Genomic DNA, 12,607 nt, shown 5'->3' on the forward strand with positions numbered 1-12,607 from the left:
GTCGATTATTACAGCAATGGACTCAATGAATTTACTCCTTACTTCTTGAAATTGAATATTTCCAATCCTTTGTGCTGAGGATTTAGCTTTTGTGGTCATTGTTGTGTTGAAAATGTTGCAATGGAAAGCCAAATGCTCGTCCACCAACATGATATTTGCGTTAAAACTGTTCATTTGTCTCCGTCTTCCACATTTTTGGGGGGTTTTGCTCATTCTTGAAAAAGGTAATACCATGTTGTGATAATTCTCGTTTTGAAGGCAATTTACTTAATTTTTTTTTTTTTTTTTAAGAGTTTGTATCCTCAGTGTTTGGGTAAAATGTTTGTGTATTATCAGACTCTTCTCCGCCTCTCAGCCCGAGGCTGCTTTGTTGTTTGGCATCCACCCACAAACTCTGCACATTCTTTTCAGCGCAGGAGCATGAGCCTTATCTCTTCATACCCGTCCGTCCTGCTCACTCACACATCAGGGCGGGTGCCCGAAGCCTCTCAATGACATACAGGGAAAATAAGCCAGAAAGATCCACAGAAGGGCAGATAAAGTAGATGTAAAAACTTTGGGACTATTGTGGTAATTTTTTCTTTTGCAAACTCTGATAAAGGACACAGTTGTTTGGCAAAAGCATTGCAGAATTCTGACATTTGATGAATCGTTTTCTGAGAATGAGCAGCATAACGCACAGTATATGACAGATAACTTGCCTTAACGCAGATAATTACCAGATTTGGAGAAGGAACCATTTTGTATTGTGAGAATCCTTGACTTCATACTTGAAGTATGAAAGTAACACTTATGCATACCTACGTATTAAACAATCAAACCCTCTTTTCATAACAAGGTATTCTCATAATATCTCAAGTGTATTTTAATACATTTGCTATCAAATACCACAAGTGTGACTTTGACAACTAAATAATCTTGCCTTAAGGAATATCATATAGAAATATTTATAGTTTATTTTTAATGTACACATATTCAAATACGAAGCACCTTGTATCCTCAGACCTGTGTTGCAGGGTTTGTCGGGGTTTGGGGTTATTTCCTGTTTTATTTTGTATTTTCCTGCTCCTCGTGTCTCTCTTTTCACTTCATTTCCTGCCCTGTTGTTGTCCTCCTGAGTCCAATCACCTGCACCTCCCCATTCAAACCTTTGTCTCCTGGTTGACTTTCCTTTTCCCCACTGTGAGGTATTTCTTAGTGGTTCTTGATCTCCTCACTAAGGTGCACCGATTATTTTCCCGGCCTTGCTTCTAGCTCCAAAGCAACTTGTTTTCTTTTTGATTAGAGTATTTTTGTGTTTGAAACTATGGCTCTGTGCTTATTCTGTTCCCAGGAGGACGCCGTAACACGGTTGTTGCTTGTTGCAGCACATTCATTAAACACACATATTCCCACATTTTTCTCTGACATTCTCTCAACTGAAGGCGAACACGTATTTCATTTACTGCGGGAAGCTGGAAGCCTCTGCTGTAATCTGCCTCCTCCTGACAACGTTCCCTTCAGATACATTTGAGGCAACACCAATTTGTCATACATCAATTTCACAATCTGTATCAACACGCCCTCTCTGTCCCTCTTTTTCTCTCCCTCACAGCATTGACTCGCATGCTACGTTTGCTCCCTTTGTCCTTGTCCCAACAACTTTCCTTCTCTCACCCTGTGACCCTTTTTTTGGATGGGAAATTAAAATATTATACTTATATATTGGAGACAGCGCTTGATTTTGATCATGTATCAAGGTTGTGTTTCTAGAGCCTAGTCACAATTATTAACTATAACCTTAACAACATGGTGATAACGACAAATACTGCCTGACTTCAATGAAAAACAAATTATTTATTTGCCTAACAAACCGTCTCATGTTATAAAGCAGAATTATCAACAGTTATTTATAACAATATTGGGCGGTACAGGAAGCTGTGAAAAACATAACTGACTTTGTAAAGAAAAACGAAATCATGGTTCTTAACAACATAGAGAGAAAAAACTGTTTGAACAAAAAAGCCAACGCAAAGTGGACTATGTGTGTGTCTTCATGTCTAACTTCAAATCCCACTGAAAACAATTGAAGAAAACACATGTTTGAACTTCTCAAACACACACGTGCAGAGAACAGAAAAATGTTTCACTGCGGTTGATGTTTTGTACAGCACTAGTTCTCAACTTTTAATGGAGTTTCTGTGAGCAAATGGAAAGCGAGAGAGACAAAATTTGTAAGAGAAAAATGTGGCATGGTGAAGTAAGGAGAGGAGGATATTATGTTTCCCACTTGTTCCATTAGTAGATGCTTTTACTTTTTTACATTTGTTTTCAGCTTTCACAAACCAAAGCCGTGGGTCGTGTTTTCTCTCTTCATAAGCCACGTGTGAGGGCTTAATAAAGAGGAAAGGTGAGCATGGCATTAGAATAACAAAAAGACATGAAAGACACAACAAGAAGGCCAGGAAGGCCCTATGTTATCCGCTAATGGCCTAAATGGGTTTATTGACTATGACTGAATACGCCCCTCCTTCACCTGGCTCACTGTTTATTGGGCTGCTGAGCTGAAGCACACTCGTATACGATGATGAGGACAAGGTAAGTGACTATGGGGTTTTTCCACAAGGTTTTCCCTTGCATTAATTTGCACTTTAGCAGCATTTACACCACATGTATTTATTTTAAGTATAGTTTTTAAATGCATTATGTATCTCTTTGATAGGGATTTTCCCTGTGTTTAGTAAATTTTACAAAAATTGGTGACGTGCGGTGACAGTTTATGGCTATTGTATTTGTGTTTGGTCTGGTGATCATTGCCACATTACCACACCTAGTATTACAGAAAGACCCCTATCACTTCCTGATTTCTAAATCATAAAGTTCCTCTAAAATTCCGTAGAGAAATACAAAAATAATCCCAAATAATAGTCTCAATGCAGAAAAAAAGGCATTTGCATTGTATTTTACCTATGGAGATTTTTCTTGACTTATACAAGAAAACTCATCAACATATATATTTATATTTAAATGTGTCCACCTAAAAGCATACTGTTCAAGGCCATAATAGAGATATTACAGTATAGAGTTTCCTTTGGGTATTATGTCATGTCCTCTCCAGGCCCTTACAACTGCACAGCAGTTTGTCTGTTCTATGTGGCACTGAGTCTTTGTAGTGGACTTTGCTGCCTGGAGGACCGGCCACCTTATCCAAAAGAATTTCATCCCCTCTGTGGTTCACTCAATTCGTTTTTTAATGGCAAGCGAAAGGCTGGCTTGTCTGCTTTCCTCACTCGTCACATCGGGCTGTGGCATTATTCCCTGGAGGAACGTGACCTTTATCAGGGAGCACAGCCCGGTGTTGCCTCGGCTAACTACTGACCCTCTGCCAGAGAGCTCATTACCCAGCCACACTCTCAACGGCAACTTTCTAGACACTTGGGCAATTAGGATCTTTGCAAATACCACCAATACCTGAGGACAGCCAGTGACGGAGCGGCTTAGCAGAACCATGGATTGTGTGTGTGTGTGCGTGTGATTCCAATCCAATTATTGACAAACTAGTAGAGGAAATGAGAGGTTGTGATCAGAGGTTTGAAAGGGAGACCCCAGGGATTATCACAGAGTCATATCCACCTTTGACCGGGCAGCCGATTGGACGAGTTGATGGCTCGGTGCACCGTGGCACTTGTTGTGTGCTTCAATGTCTTTGAACTCTGCGAGGAATGTCAGACACCCAATATTTGAACTTCCATCTTATCTGTCACTCGCACCGGCCACTGCTAACTGTGCAATAATGATAATATATATATGCATAAAGAATACAAATAACATTCTCACAATGTTCTCTTTTGATGAAAGACAGGGAGGTCTTGAATTAGTGATATATTAACGATTTACAAAAATGAATAAAAATTGACCGATTATATAGGTTAAAATGACAATAACTGAATGTTTTTAGAAAGCTGTCAAGCTGTTTAAAACTGTAAAAATGTCACCTGAAAAAAGTCAGCATTACTCTTCCTGCTGCCTGTTGACTAGTTAGAGGAAAACTTTCTGAGCACTGACTAGGTGGTTCAAAGAGAGACCCGGGGTATTGCTCCTTAATGCAACATCACACTGCAAGATGAAGCAAGAACCCAATGCACGACTGTGGTGTAAAGGAAACTGCCCCGGTCTGTAAATATTTACCCATCAGATTCTCTTGATGGTTGCATTGATCGCAGCGCTTTATGCATCTGATAACTTGCAGGCGAGGAGTTGTGCAGGCGTGCATGCATGCTTGCAGTCAGTCTCTCTCGATGACTAAATCTTGAAAGTCTGATACACCGGGTGACTGTCTCTTCAGCAAACAATCAGTAATGTATTTAGCATTTGCAGCTCAGCAAATTATCCGTTTGAGATATACTAGCAAAACAGAAACAAAACAGCATTTACAAAAACAACCTGCAACTTTCTCCAAACCTACGATGTTTACAAATCCTGAGGGAAAACCCTTCACGATGGCCATCTTTTAATCTAGAGTGCTCTGCTTCTATCTACTTACACATCCCATCATTTAATTGTAAAGGGAGGGGGGGAAGAAAGAAGCAAAGAAGTGTGAACTGCCAATTACAAAACTCCACAAAAGACCAGAGGCGTCGGGGAGCTGCTGTCTGTTGAGGGTCTCTCCTGCCCCCTGCTGGGTAAAGTCTCATTTCTACTGTAACGTTGTGGCACCTCGGGGTAGAGAGCACCCGGTCCTGACAAACAGACACACAAACACAAGTAGCAGATCAGAAATCAAGATTCAAAGTCAAACCGTGGTCTGAAAAAAAAATGCACCGTGCGTAACTACGTAACTAAAGACATGTGAAACAATACAGTGAACAGTGAAAGGAAGGCGGAGGAAACGGCGTGTCGAAACCCAGAGAAGGAGGCAAACGTGAGCTTTACATTACCATGACGACCCTCCCATCTGTGCAGTGATTTGATGTGGCTTGAAGCACTCTCTCACCACGTCCAACTTGGATCCTCCCAAACCTACTGATTAAAAGACAGTTAAGGAACACAAGCAGCCTCGCTCTCTTTGTGTGTCTTGTGTCATTGCTATCCTCTCTCATCCGCTCCATCTCCATCTCCCCGCGCTTCTTGCTTTGTCTTCACAGCCGCGGGCGATGACTGAATTATTCTGTTTGAGATTTGTGAGAGTGAGAGAGAAAATCATCTTGACGTGCCGCATGTGAAAACAGGGAGCGTCGAGAGGTTAGAAATATCTCGTCCGCCAGAGGTGGTGCAACGGAGTCGAGAACATTGTTTTTGTATAATTTGAAGAAGACAAAGTGGAGTTAACCGCGACGTCTGTGTCCTGAGATGTGTGTCTCTGAGTAGTGAAGATGTTACAGGGGTCTCAATGAAATCTATCGTTGAGAAAATCACAGTTTCACCCAACAGGTGATTACATTAGCAAAAAGAAAAAATGTACTTTGAGATTTTATGATCAATATAAACTTCAGAAAACGAAGAGCTCGTGTGGAGAGGAGAACGTATATACCTATGGTTAATTGCTGTTACCTTTTTCTCAAAGATCAAAGCAGTGAAATCGAAACTCGTGAAGTGCACTGAGGTTTTTAAGTATTTGAACACCACGACACCCAACTGAGCGGTTTACTATCTTCAAAGGTATAAGAATCAAGACGAGCTGTATCTGAGGGGATCTGAAGCAGAGATGAGAAGAAGGATTTGATAACGACATGATGAATTTTCCTACTTCCTACTACCTGCTAAACTCAAATGTTCAATTACATTCCACTGCTACTGCATTAATGTTCATACAAATGTTCACACAGAGTGACCTTGTGAAGCTGTTTTCTATTTGTCACATACAGTATATCTACAAAACAAAACATGGAATTGATCTGCATTTGGCTGCTTTGCAAACAGGTTTTTTGACATAGTAGAAGGAAGTGTTTGCTGACTGGTGCATGGACTTCTGCCGCTTCTAGAAGAAAAAAGCTGCCCGTGTCAGCTGACCAGAAGCTACAAATTACAAAAGACACACAGAAATAAGTAGGTAAGAAGAAGTAGAAGTATGAAAGAATTTAAGTAGCTCTTTTGGCTGTGTAGAAGAATGGAGGGATGTGGAGGATTATCAGGGCACATCCTCATTATTCCTCCTCTAATCCCTTGTTATCCCAAAACTCATCACTCATCCGTCACCTCGGGGAACGGTGCACCTTAGGGCACTTCCATTTTTGTGTTGTTGATTTAAAACACGGTGCGGTGGTCCTTTTGTAGCTCAGGGGAAAGACTCCTGCATGAATACTGTGGGCTTCATACCGCCGGGACCAGCCATACTAGAACGGTCTGGTGTTCCTCAGGAGGCTCCTCGTATCCACTAAACAACAAATGTGTAAATAAAAACGTTTCAGCGAGCTTTTGGAATTTTTGTAACCATCGTCAATCAATCATAATACTCTAAAAAGAAATATCGAATTCCAGCAAACAAGCAATGGTACAATTGTGTTTCTTAAACTAAAATTATAGATAAAAAAAAGAAGCTGTTTTACACCAGCAAATTTAACACAATGACATTATTATACAGTATTTCTTTTATATGAAACTGCCTTTTGCCTGCTTTCCGTGTCTCTGCTCGGCAGCTCATGGCAGTTGGTAACATTGACCAGATGTAGAGGAGAAAACGTTGGACTGTAATCGAACCCATCAACAAAATGTGAAAACCAAATCCACAGCTCAGATACAAGGTTTTCTTCTTCCAGCAACTGGATCGTAATCACGTTGCTGTATCTCAAAACAGGAACACTAAATCCTGCAATTACAGTGAACATCTGGTGGCCGAACCATTTGGGGTGCCATAGAGGCTGAACATGCTGCCCAAAACTGTAAAAATGTTGTCAAACACCAGCTGAATGGTTTGTTTATTTAACATACAGTGTTTACCACCATCATCTAGCACATTCCATATAGGAGCTGTTGCTGTGCATGTCTTTAATGGCAACTTAAAACACAGCAGTTATCCAGTCCCAGCTTAGCAACCGTAACTGGGCACGTTGGGCCTGTCGAGTTATGCATTTCTCCTCATTTCAAAGTGGGGCATATCGCAGAACACGAGAGCATAAAAGTATCCTCGGCCTCACTGGTTCAAACTGGAACAGGGTCCTATGAGAATGACCTTAGGACAAAGACAAGGACTAACTACTTTTATGCTGCCAAACAAAAGTAATGCTTCTGAAATGAATGCTTTTTGCCTGAGAAATTTTGCTTCACTGTTTCAGAACTTTTTATTAAGCCCTCAAGTTCATTCTGAAGACACATTTAAAGGAGTTCTCTTTTATTGATTGTATTTGTTCAGTTGTAGGAACTGGAAATATTTGAGGTCAATTGTACATTGACAAACATAAGAAACTCTCTCCATAAAGAAATTACCAAGTCGATATGTAGTCATTTCCTCACTTTCATCCTAATTATCCTGATTCTATCGGCGTGGCTGGAGGGCAGGGAAACATGTGCACGTGAGAGATTAGTTAGACCCATGTGTAAACATTACTTAATATCCCGCAACTTTACTTCGGGTCATTTCAGCAGAAAGGACCATTGTGAGAGCCTCAGTTGAGGGGCCGACGACCGCTGGAGACACAAATTCCAAACAATGCAACTCTTCACCGCATGTGGAACATTTCAGTGTCAGAATTTTGAATGTTTTTTTGAGCTATATCTCTGCTAATACTGAATTTGTGTTGTAACAGAAACAGAAAACAGACGAATGTTCTGCCGGGGTATAAATCTGATTTGATCACTTAATACCTGTCCCCCCGCTTGCTTCTCCGAGTTTGTGCCCCCCTCACAGGATGTTATGAGGGCGTTGGAGCAGCAGACAAGACTGGACCTGTTTTTGATGCCTTTTTCCACTGTGGTTCTTGTGCTGGATGCTGCTTTGTGTCACAGTCAATACACACCGCTCTCCATCTCCATCATCACAGCTCCACGGGGACAAGGAAGAGAAAGAGAGCGAAAGACACTTTTTTTTGTGTGTGTGTGTGTGTGTGTGTGTGTGAACGTCACTGCCTTTGTACCAAAGGAAGCTGGAATGAAAGTGTGCCTATATGTGCGCAATGCTGTGTGTGTCACACACATTGTGTACGTGTGTGTGTGTGTGTGTGTGTGTGTCTCCCAGGCCCCTGCGGTATTCTCCTTCTCTCTAACCGTCATCCCTCTGTCTGCTATCTGTCCAAGCTTAAAGCACCAGTTGTTGTCTAAGGGGCCTCTGGGAGGAAAAGAAACAACTGGGCGGTTACACTTTTTCTTTAATCCTCACAAAGATGTTCGGTCTTGCTTTTCTTCCAGTAGATTTTTTGCTGTGAAGCTTTTCCCTTTCTGAGATTTTATTTATCCATGTGCTATCTCTCTGTTTCTCTTTCCCACCCTGTGTCAACTGAGGATGTTGACTCTGCCTTCACTTTGCCTCTCAGTAAAGAGAATCCCTTGGATTCTTTTTGTTTTCCCTTCATACCTTATCTCTGTTTCTCTCTTTTGTATTTATTTTTGAGTCAATCAAAACGGCGCAGTTTCTTTCCCGCAAGGCTGCCTAGACTTTTTAGGCTCTCTGAAGCCAGCTGGCGATGGAGGCAGGATTTAAGGGGCCTTTAGAGATACTTGCTACAGGAATTCCCAACTTGTGCTGAAAAAAAATATATCTCACTGTTTATCTAACTGTCGGGAAAAATGAAACAGGCTATTTCAGTTTACTAGAATCAGCAGTTTTGTTTCATGCATGTCTTCTTGTTTATCGGGTTGTTCACATGCAGCCATCCAGATGTCATACAGTCATTACATAACTTAGCACATCCTGCATGTGTATATGCAACAATATATATCTGTATATATATATCCATTCAAATTGAGAGGCCGTGTATTCACAACTGAGTGTGCACATAGAATGTGCATGTCTACTGCTCCTTGCTTCCCACCTTTGCTCATCAGTCATGTTTACATTTCAACCCGCCGAGACAGGTGTATTTATGGAGCCCATACAGCATCAGTGCTTCTTCAAAGTACTTTAAATAAAACATCGAAAGCATTGAGACAAAGTGCAAAAGAAAAACTCCACGGACAACATTTCCATGCAGCTGAAACGGTCATTAAAGAGCCGAGAGAAAATAAAAACCTGCTCAGCCTCACTCACGCACACCTTCGTAGTGATTTACCAAGGCCATTACTATTCTACTCACACACTCAAACCGATGGCCTGCTGCGTCTACATTTGGATCAGATCATTATGATTATGAATAAACAGCACAGCCAATCACTGCGCATTCATTTACATCCGAGTCTAATGCCACGCACAGAAAGTCAAACACTCACGCTTCCTCTTGGGCCACACGTGAATACAAACATGTTCAGGGGCAAACACGTATTGTTGGACCGATTATGATTCAAGTGTCACGACTGATTGGACCAAGTCTGTTACAGTCTGCTGGAGGAGTACAAAAATAAATATTTGCATCCAATCCTCAACATGCACTATATTCATCTTCAGTCTCTTTTGAATACAATGAATACCACTATATAGGCGTTTTCAGAGGTATCAGAGATCCTGCTCACCAGCAGCAAACAATGGTCCCAGATCAGTTTCCCCTGTTGAGCCTCATCAGCCTTAAGTTTGGGGTAATAGTTAGCACAACTCACTATATTGCTTGCCATTTCTTCTATTTGGCTAAGCTAATACATAAGAATGTAGCTGAAAGAAGCTTTGGCTTAATATATCCGAATGAAAAACATATTCTTGGAACTGAGCTTAACAAAACAAATCCGCACTCGTAACTTTCTCTTCAGTCTCGACTGTTGATAGCGGAGGGTAAAAATGAAAACCTTTTGTTGAAATCATATAAACATTAGCCCTGTCACCACTTTAAATATGCATGGAATGAGGACATGACTTTGGCATTAAAACCAAAAATTAAAGAAGACAAACGTCTTTGTCACTTTTGCATTCATTCCTTTTTGATTTTTTACAATGCATGGCAGAATAAATGAGTTTTTCTACTCAATAGATGGATGTTCAGTCCTATTTTGGTACAGTCATGTGTGCAAGTTGACATTCTCACAGGAATTGTAAGGGTTTGCAACACAAACAAACCTTTGCTCAATTTATTTAATCGCCTGTATCATTTTAGCTTATTTTCAACACTAAAGATCTTTGATGATGGAAGATATTGGAGTATCTTGCCTTGTTCTACATCTTGTGCATTATTTTTATTTTTTTGCTGCAGGTGCCTTTGATGCCATGATTAAGGAACGCAGTTTCATGGTATATACTGTACCCACTTTTTCGAATGAATAGCTTAAACTACAGATGAGTGCTGAGCTTTGGTGCAAAAAGAAAAAGAATAGTGTGACAGCATCTTCATACTGTTGTTCTCTGTCAAGAGCAAACCTCAAACAAAGCAGATCAGAAAAAACAGCTCTGACCTTTAAAGCCAGCAGTGCCCCCAAGAAAAGTAACAACCATCTGAACGTCTAATGGCGTCTGACTTAATTTATTTATTTCTAAGTCTGCTACAGAGAAAATAGTCAGACGTGTGCAGGGAAGTGCCTTACACACTAGTCTGCAAGGGAACTGCACTGATTGCAATAAATGATTAGCCAGGAATTTGAAACGTAGATGACAAGAAATAGTCCCAGCTAACGTAAGTGTAAGACGTCCTCGAGTATTCTGGATCTGTTCCACGGTCAGTTGATGGCGGATGTCCCTTTTCAGCAACAATGTACCTTCACACCGCACAAAAACAGACTCATGATTAGTGTTTTCTCTCTCTCTCTGTGCAGGGATTTGGTGCTGGTGACGGACTGTTTGGGGGAACATTATTGTGCTCCTATCTTACTTGAGGAAAAACACCAAGTGTACGTCTGGGCATTGGGTCGGAATAGAGGAAATCTGGTAAATAAATAAGGAAATAGCGTGTGTATACAGACAGGAAGACGGATGTCTCTCGAAAACGCAACAGTTGCCATGTGAGGATCAAAAAAAGACACTCTCGGCCTCTCAGGTGTGACGCCTCCCCTCTTCCCATCTCCTCTCCTTTTCTATTCATATCGCTCTTTCTTAAGGTTAGATAACTTCTTTTTGTAAATTTTGTATTCCCACCCTGTGTCAAGTGGAAGGTAGGGAACATCCGGGTGTAAATTGCTCTACTAGCAATGGCTGGAGAAAAGCAAAAAAAGCAATTTCCACACTATTTCTTAGTAGGGTGTATTACAGACGTTGCCCAACCCTGTGGGGACCTGAATCCAAAAGAGAAACCGCCACTTAAGTGCCAGCGAGTCAGTAAAAGATTAGGAGAGAATAGAGCAGCGACAGGGAAGGAGAGATGTGTTATCACAACTCGCACTTGACTAGCAGTCAGAGCCAATCAGATTACTCCTATTGGCACAGCTTTGAACAGCTGCATCCAGAGCTTGAACCTCTCTTTTTGAGGGTGGTTCCACATCATGTAAATAATTTGATCTGTTCAGCCTAAACAATCTGTGGCATTACAGGTGTTGTACACACGTGCTGTTATCAATGACCACTCTTGCGCACTGTACCTCGTATATAAAAGGTGTTTAAGCCGAGGGACAATGTGGTCAGGAGATTCAAAACCAGAACACCAATTGTACAAAAGAACTGGTAGAAATGTGCAAGTTAAGTTGAGATAAAGATGTGATCGTGGTTATTTCAACGAGAATTGAGAGGCTTTGATCATCATCTATCATGGGACACAGAAAAAACTTTGTGAAAAGTTGTGATTGGCAAAACAAAAGAAATGTAGGAGAACAGAGTTGCCAGCATATATTTCACTCAGACTTAAAGCATTTTATTAGAGGATTTGGAGTTGACTCACAAATCTTTTAGGAACCACAACTGTCAGCAACATGAGCTCAACGGGAGGACAACTGAGCATTTACACTTCATAGCATTTCTCTCAGAGTAGTGATTCGTGGTCCTGGTTTAACCTTCCTGAAGCCCACCTTTTCTTTTAATATAATCTTCGAGGAATTACAGGTTTTGACAGCAAAGAAACAGTCACAATATATCACACTGAGGCTTTTAAATAAGGACAAAAGGACTGAAAAAGACACAGTATTTTTTATCTGTGGGGGGGGGGGGGGTCTTTTAGCAGAGCTGTTCAACAGACTAATAACTTCCCGAGGAGACTCGGCTTGTCCATTAGGCCACTGCCCCTATTTAAACACATCCAGGCAGGCAGTACATGGCTATAATTCAGTACCAGCCAAGCTGATCTATTAAGATATATTACACCCACCAGAGACCTGGGGAGCGATGGCAAGGTCACGGAAAAGTGAAGGCCTCACCTCAAGCTGCTTCCTGACATCCAAATCAGCATTTCAAAATCACTCAGCAAGATTAAAAAGAAGGGATGAGTGGAGTAGAGAGCTGGGCAGCCGCGCTCCCTGCGAGGAGAAGCAATCTAGGAGCTCCTACTCCACTGTTGACTGTTGGCGTGATTAGATACATCTTGTTCCATTATGCATTTTCCATTTTCTATTGCGTTTTCTCCAAGGAGATTTGAAACATTTCTAATAGCTTTTCAAACGACCTGCTGTCTGGATCACTTACTTCAAGGGACCGAGA

General features: G+C 41.2%; 1 long non-coding RNA gene across 1 annotated transcript; it reads right to left on the reverse strand.

Moving 5' to 3' along the window:
- Positions 1-1,816: 1,816 nt before the first annotated feature.
- LOC119227724 (uncharacterized) lies at positions 1,817-12,112 on the reverse strand. Its single transcript, XR_009956027.1, has 2 exons — positions 7,780-12,112; positions 1,817-4,998 (listed from the first exon to the last, which is right to left on the reverse strand). It is a non-coding gene; the product is annotated as an uncharacterized LOC119227724 (long non-coding RNA).
- Between the last annotated feature and the right edge of the window lie 495 nt (positions 12,113-12,607).

Source organism: Pungitius pungitius, chromosome 4 (genome assembly GCF_949316345.1).
Source record: "Pungitius pungitius chromosome 4, fPunPun2.1, whole genome shotgun sequence".
Taxonomy (NCBI): Eukaryota; Metazoa; Chordata; class Actinopteri; order Perciformes; family Gasterosteidae; genus Pungitius; species Pungitius pungitius.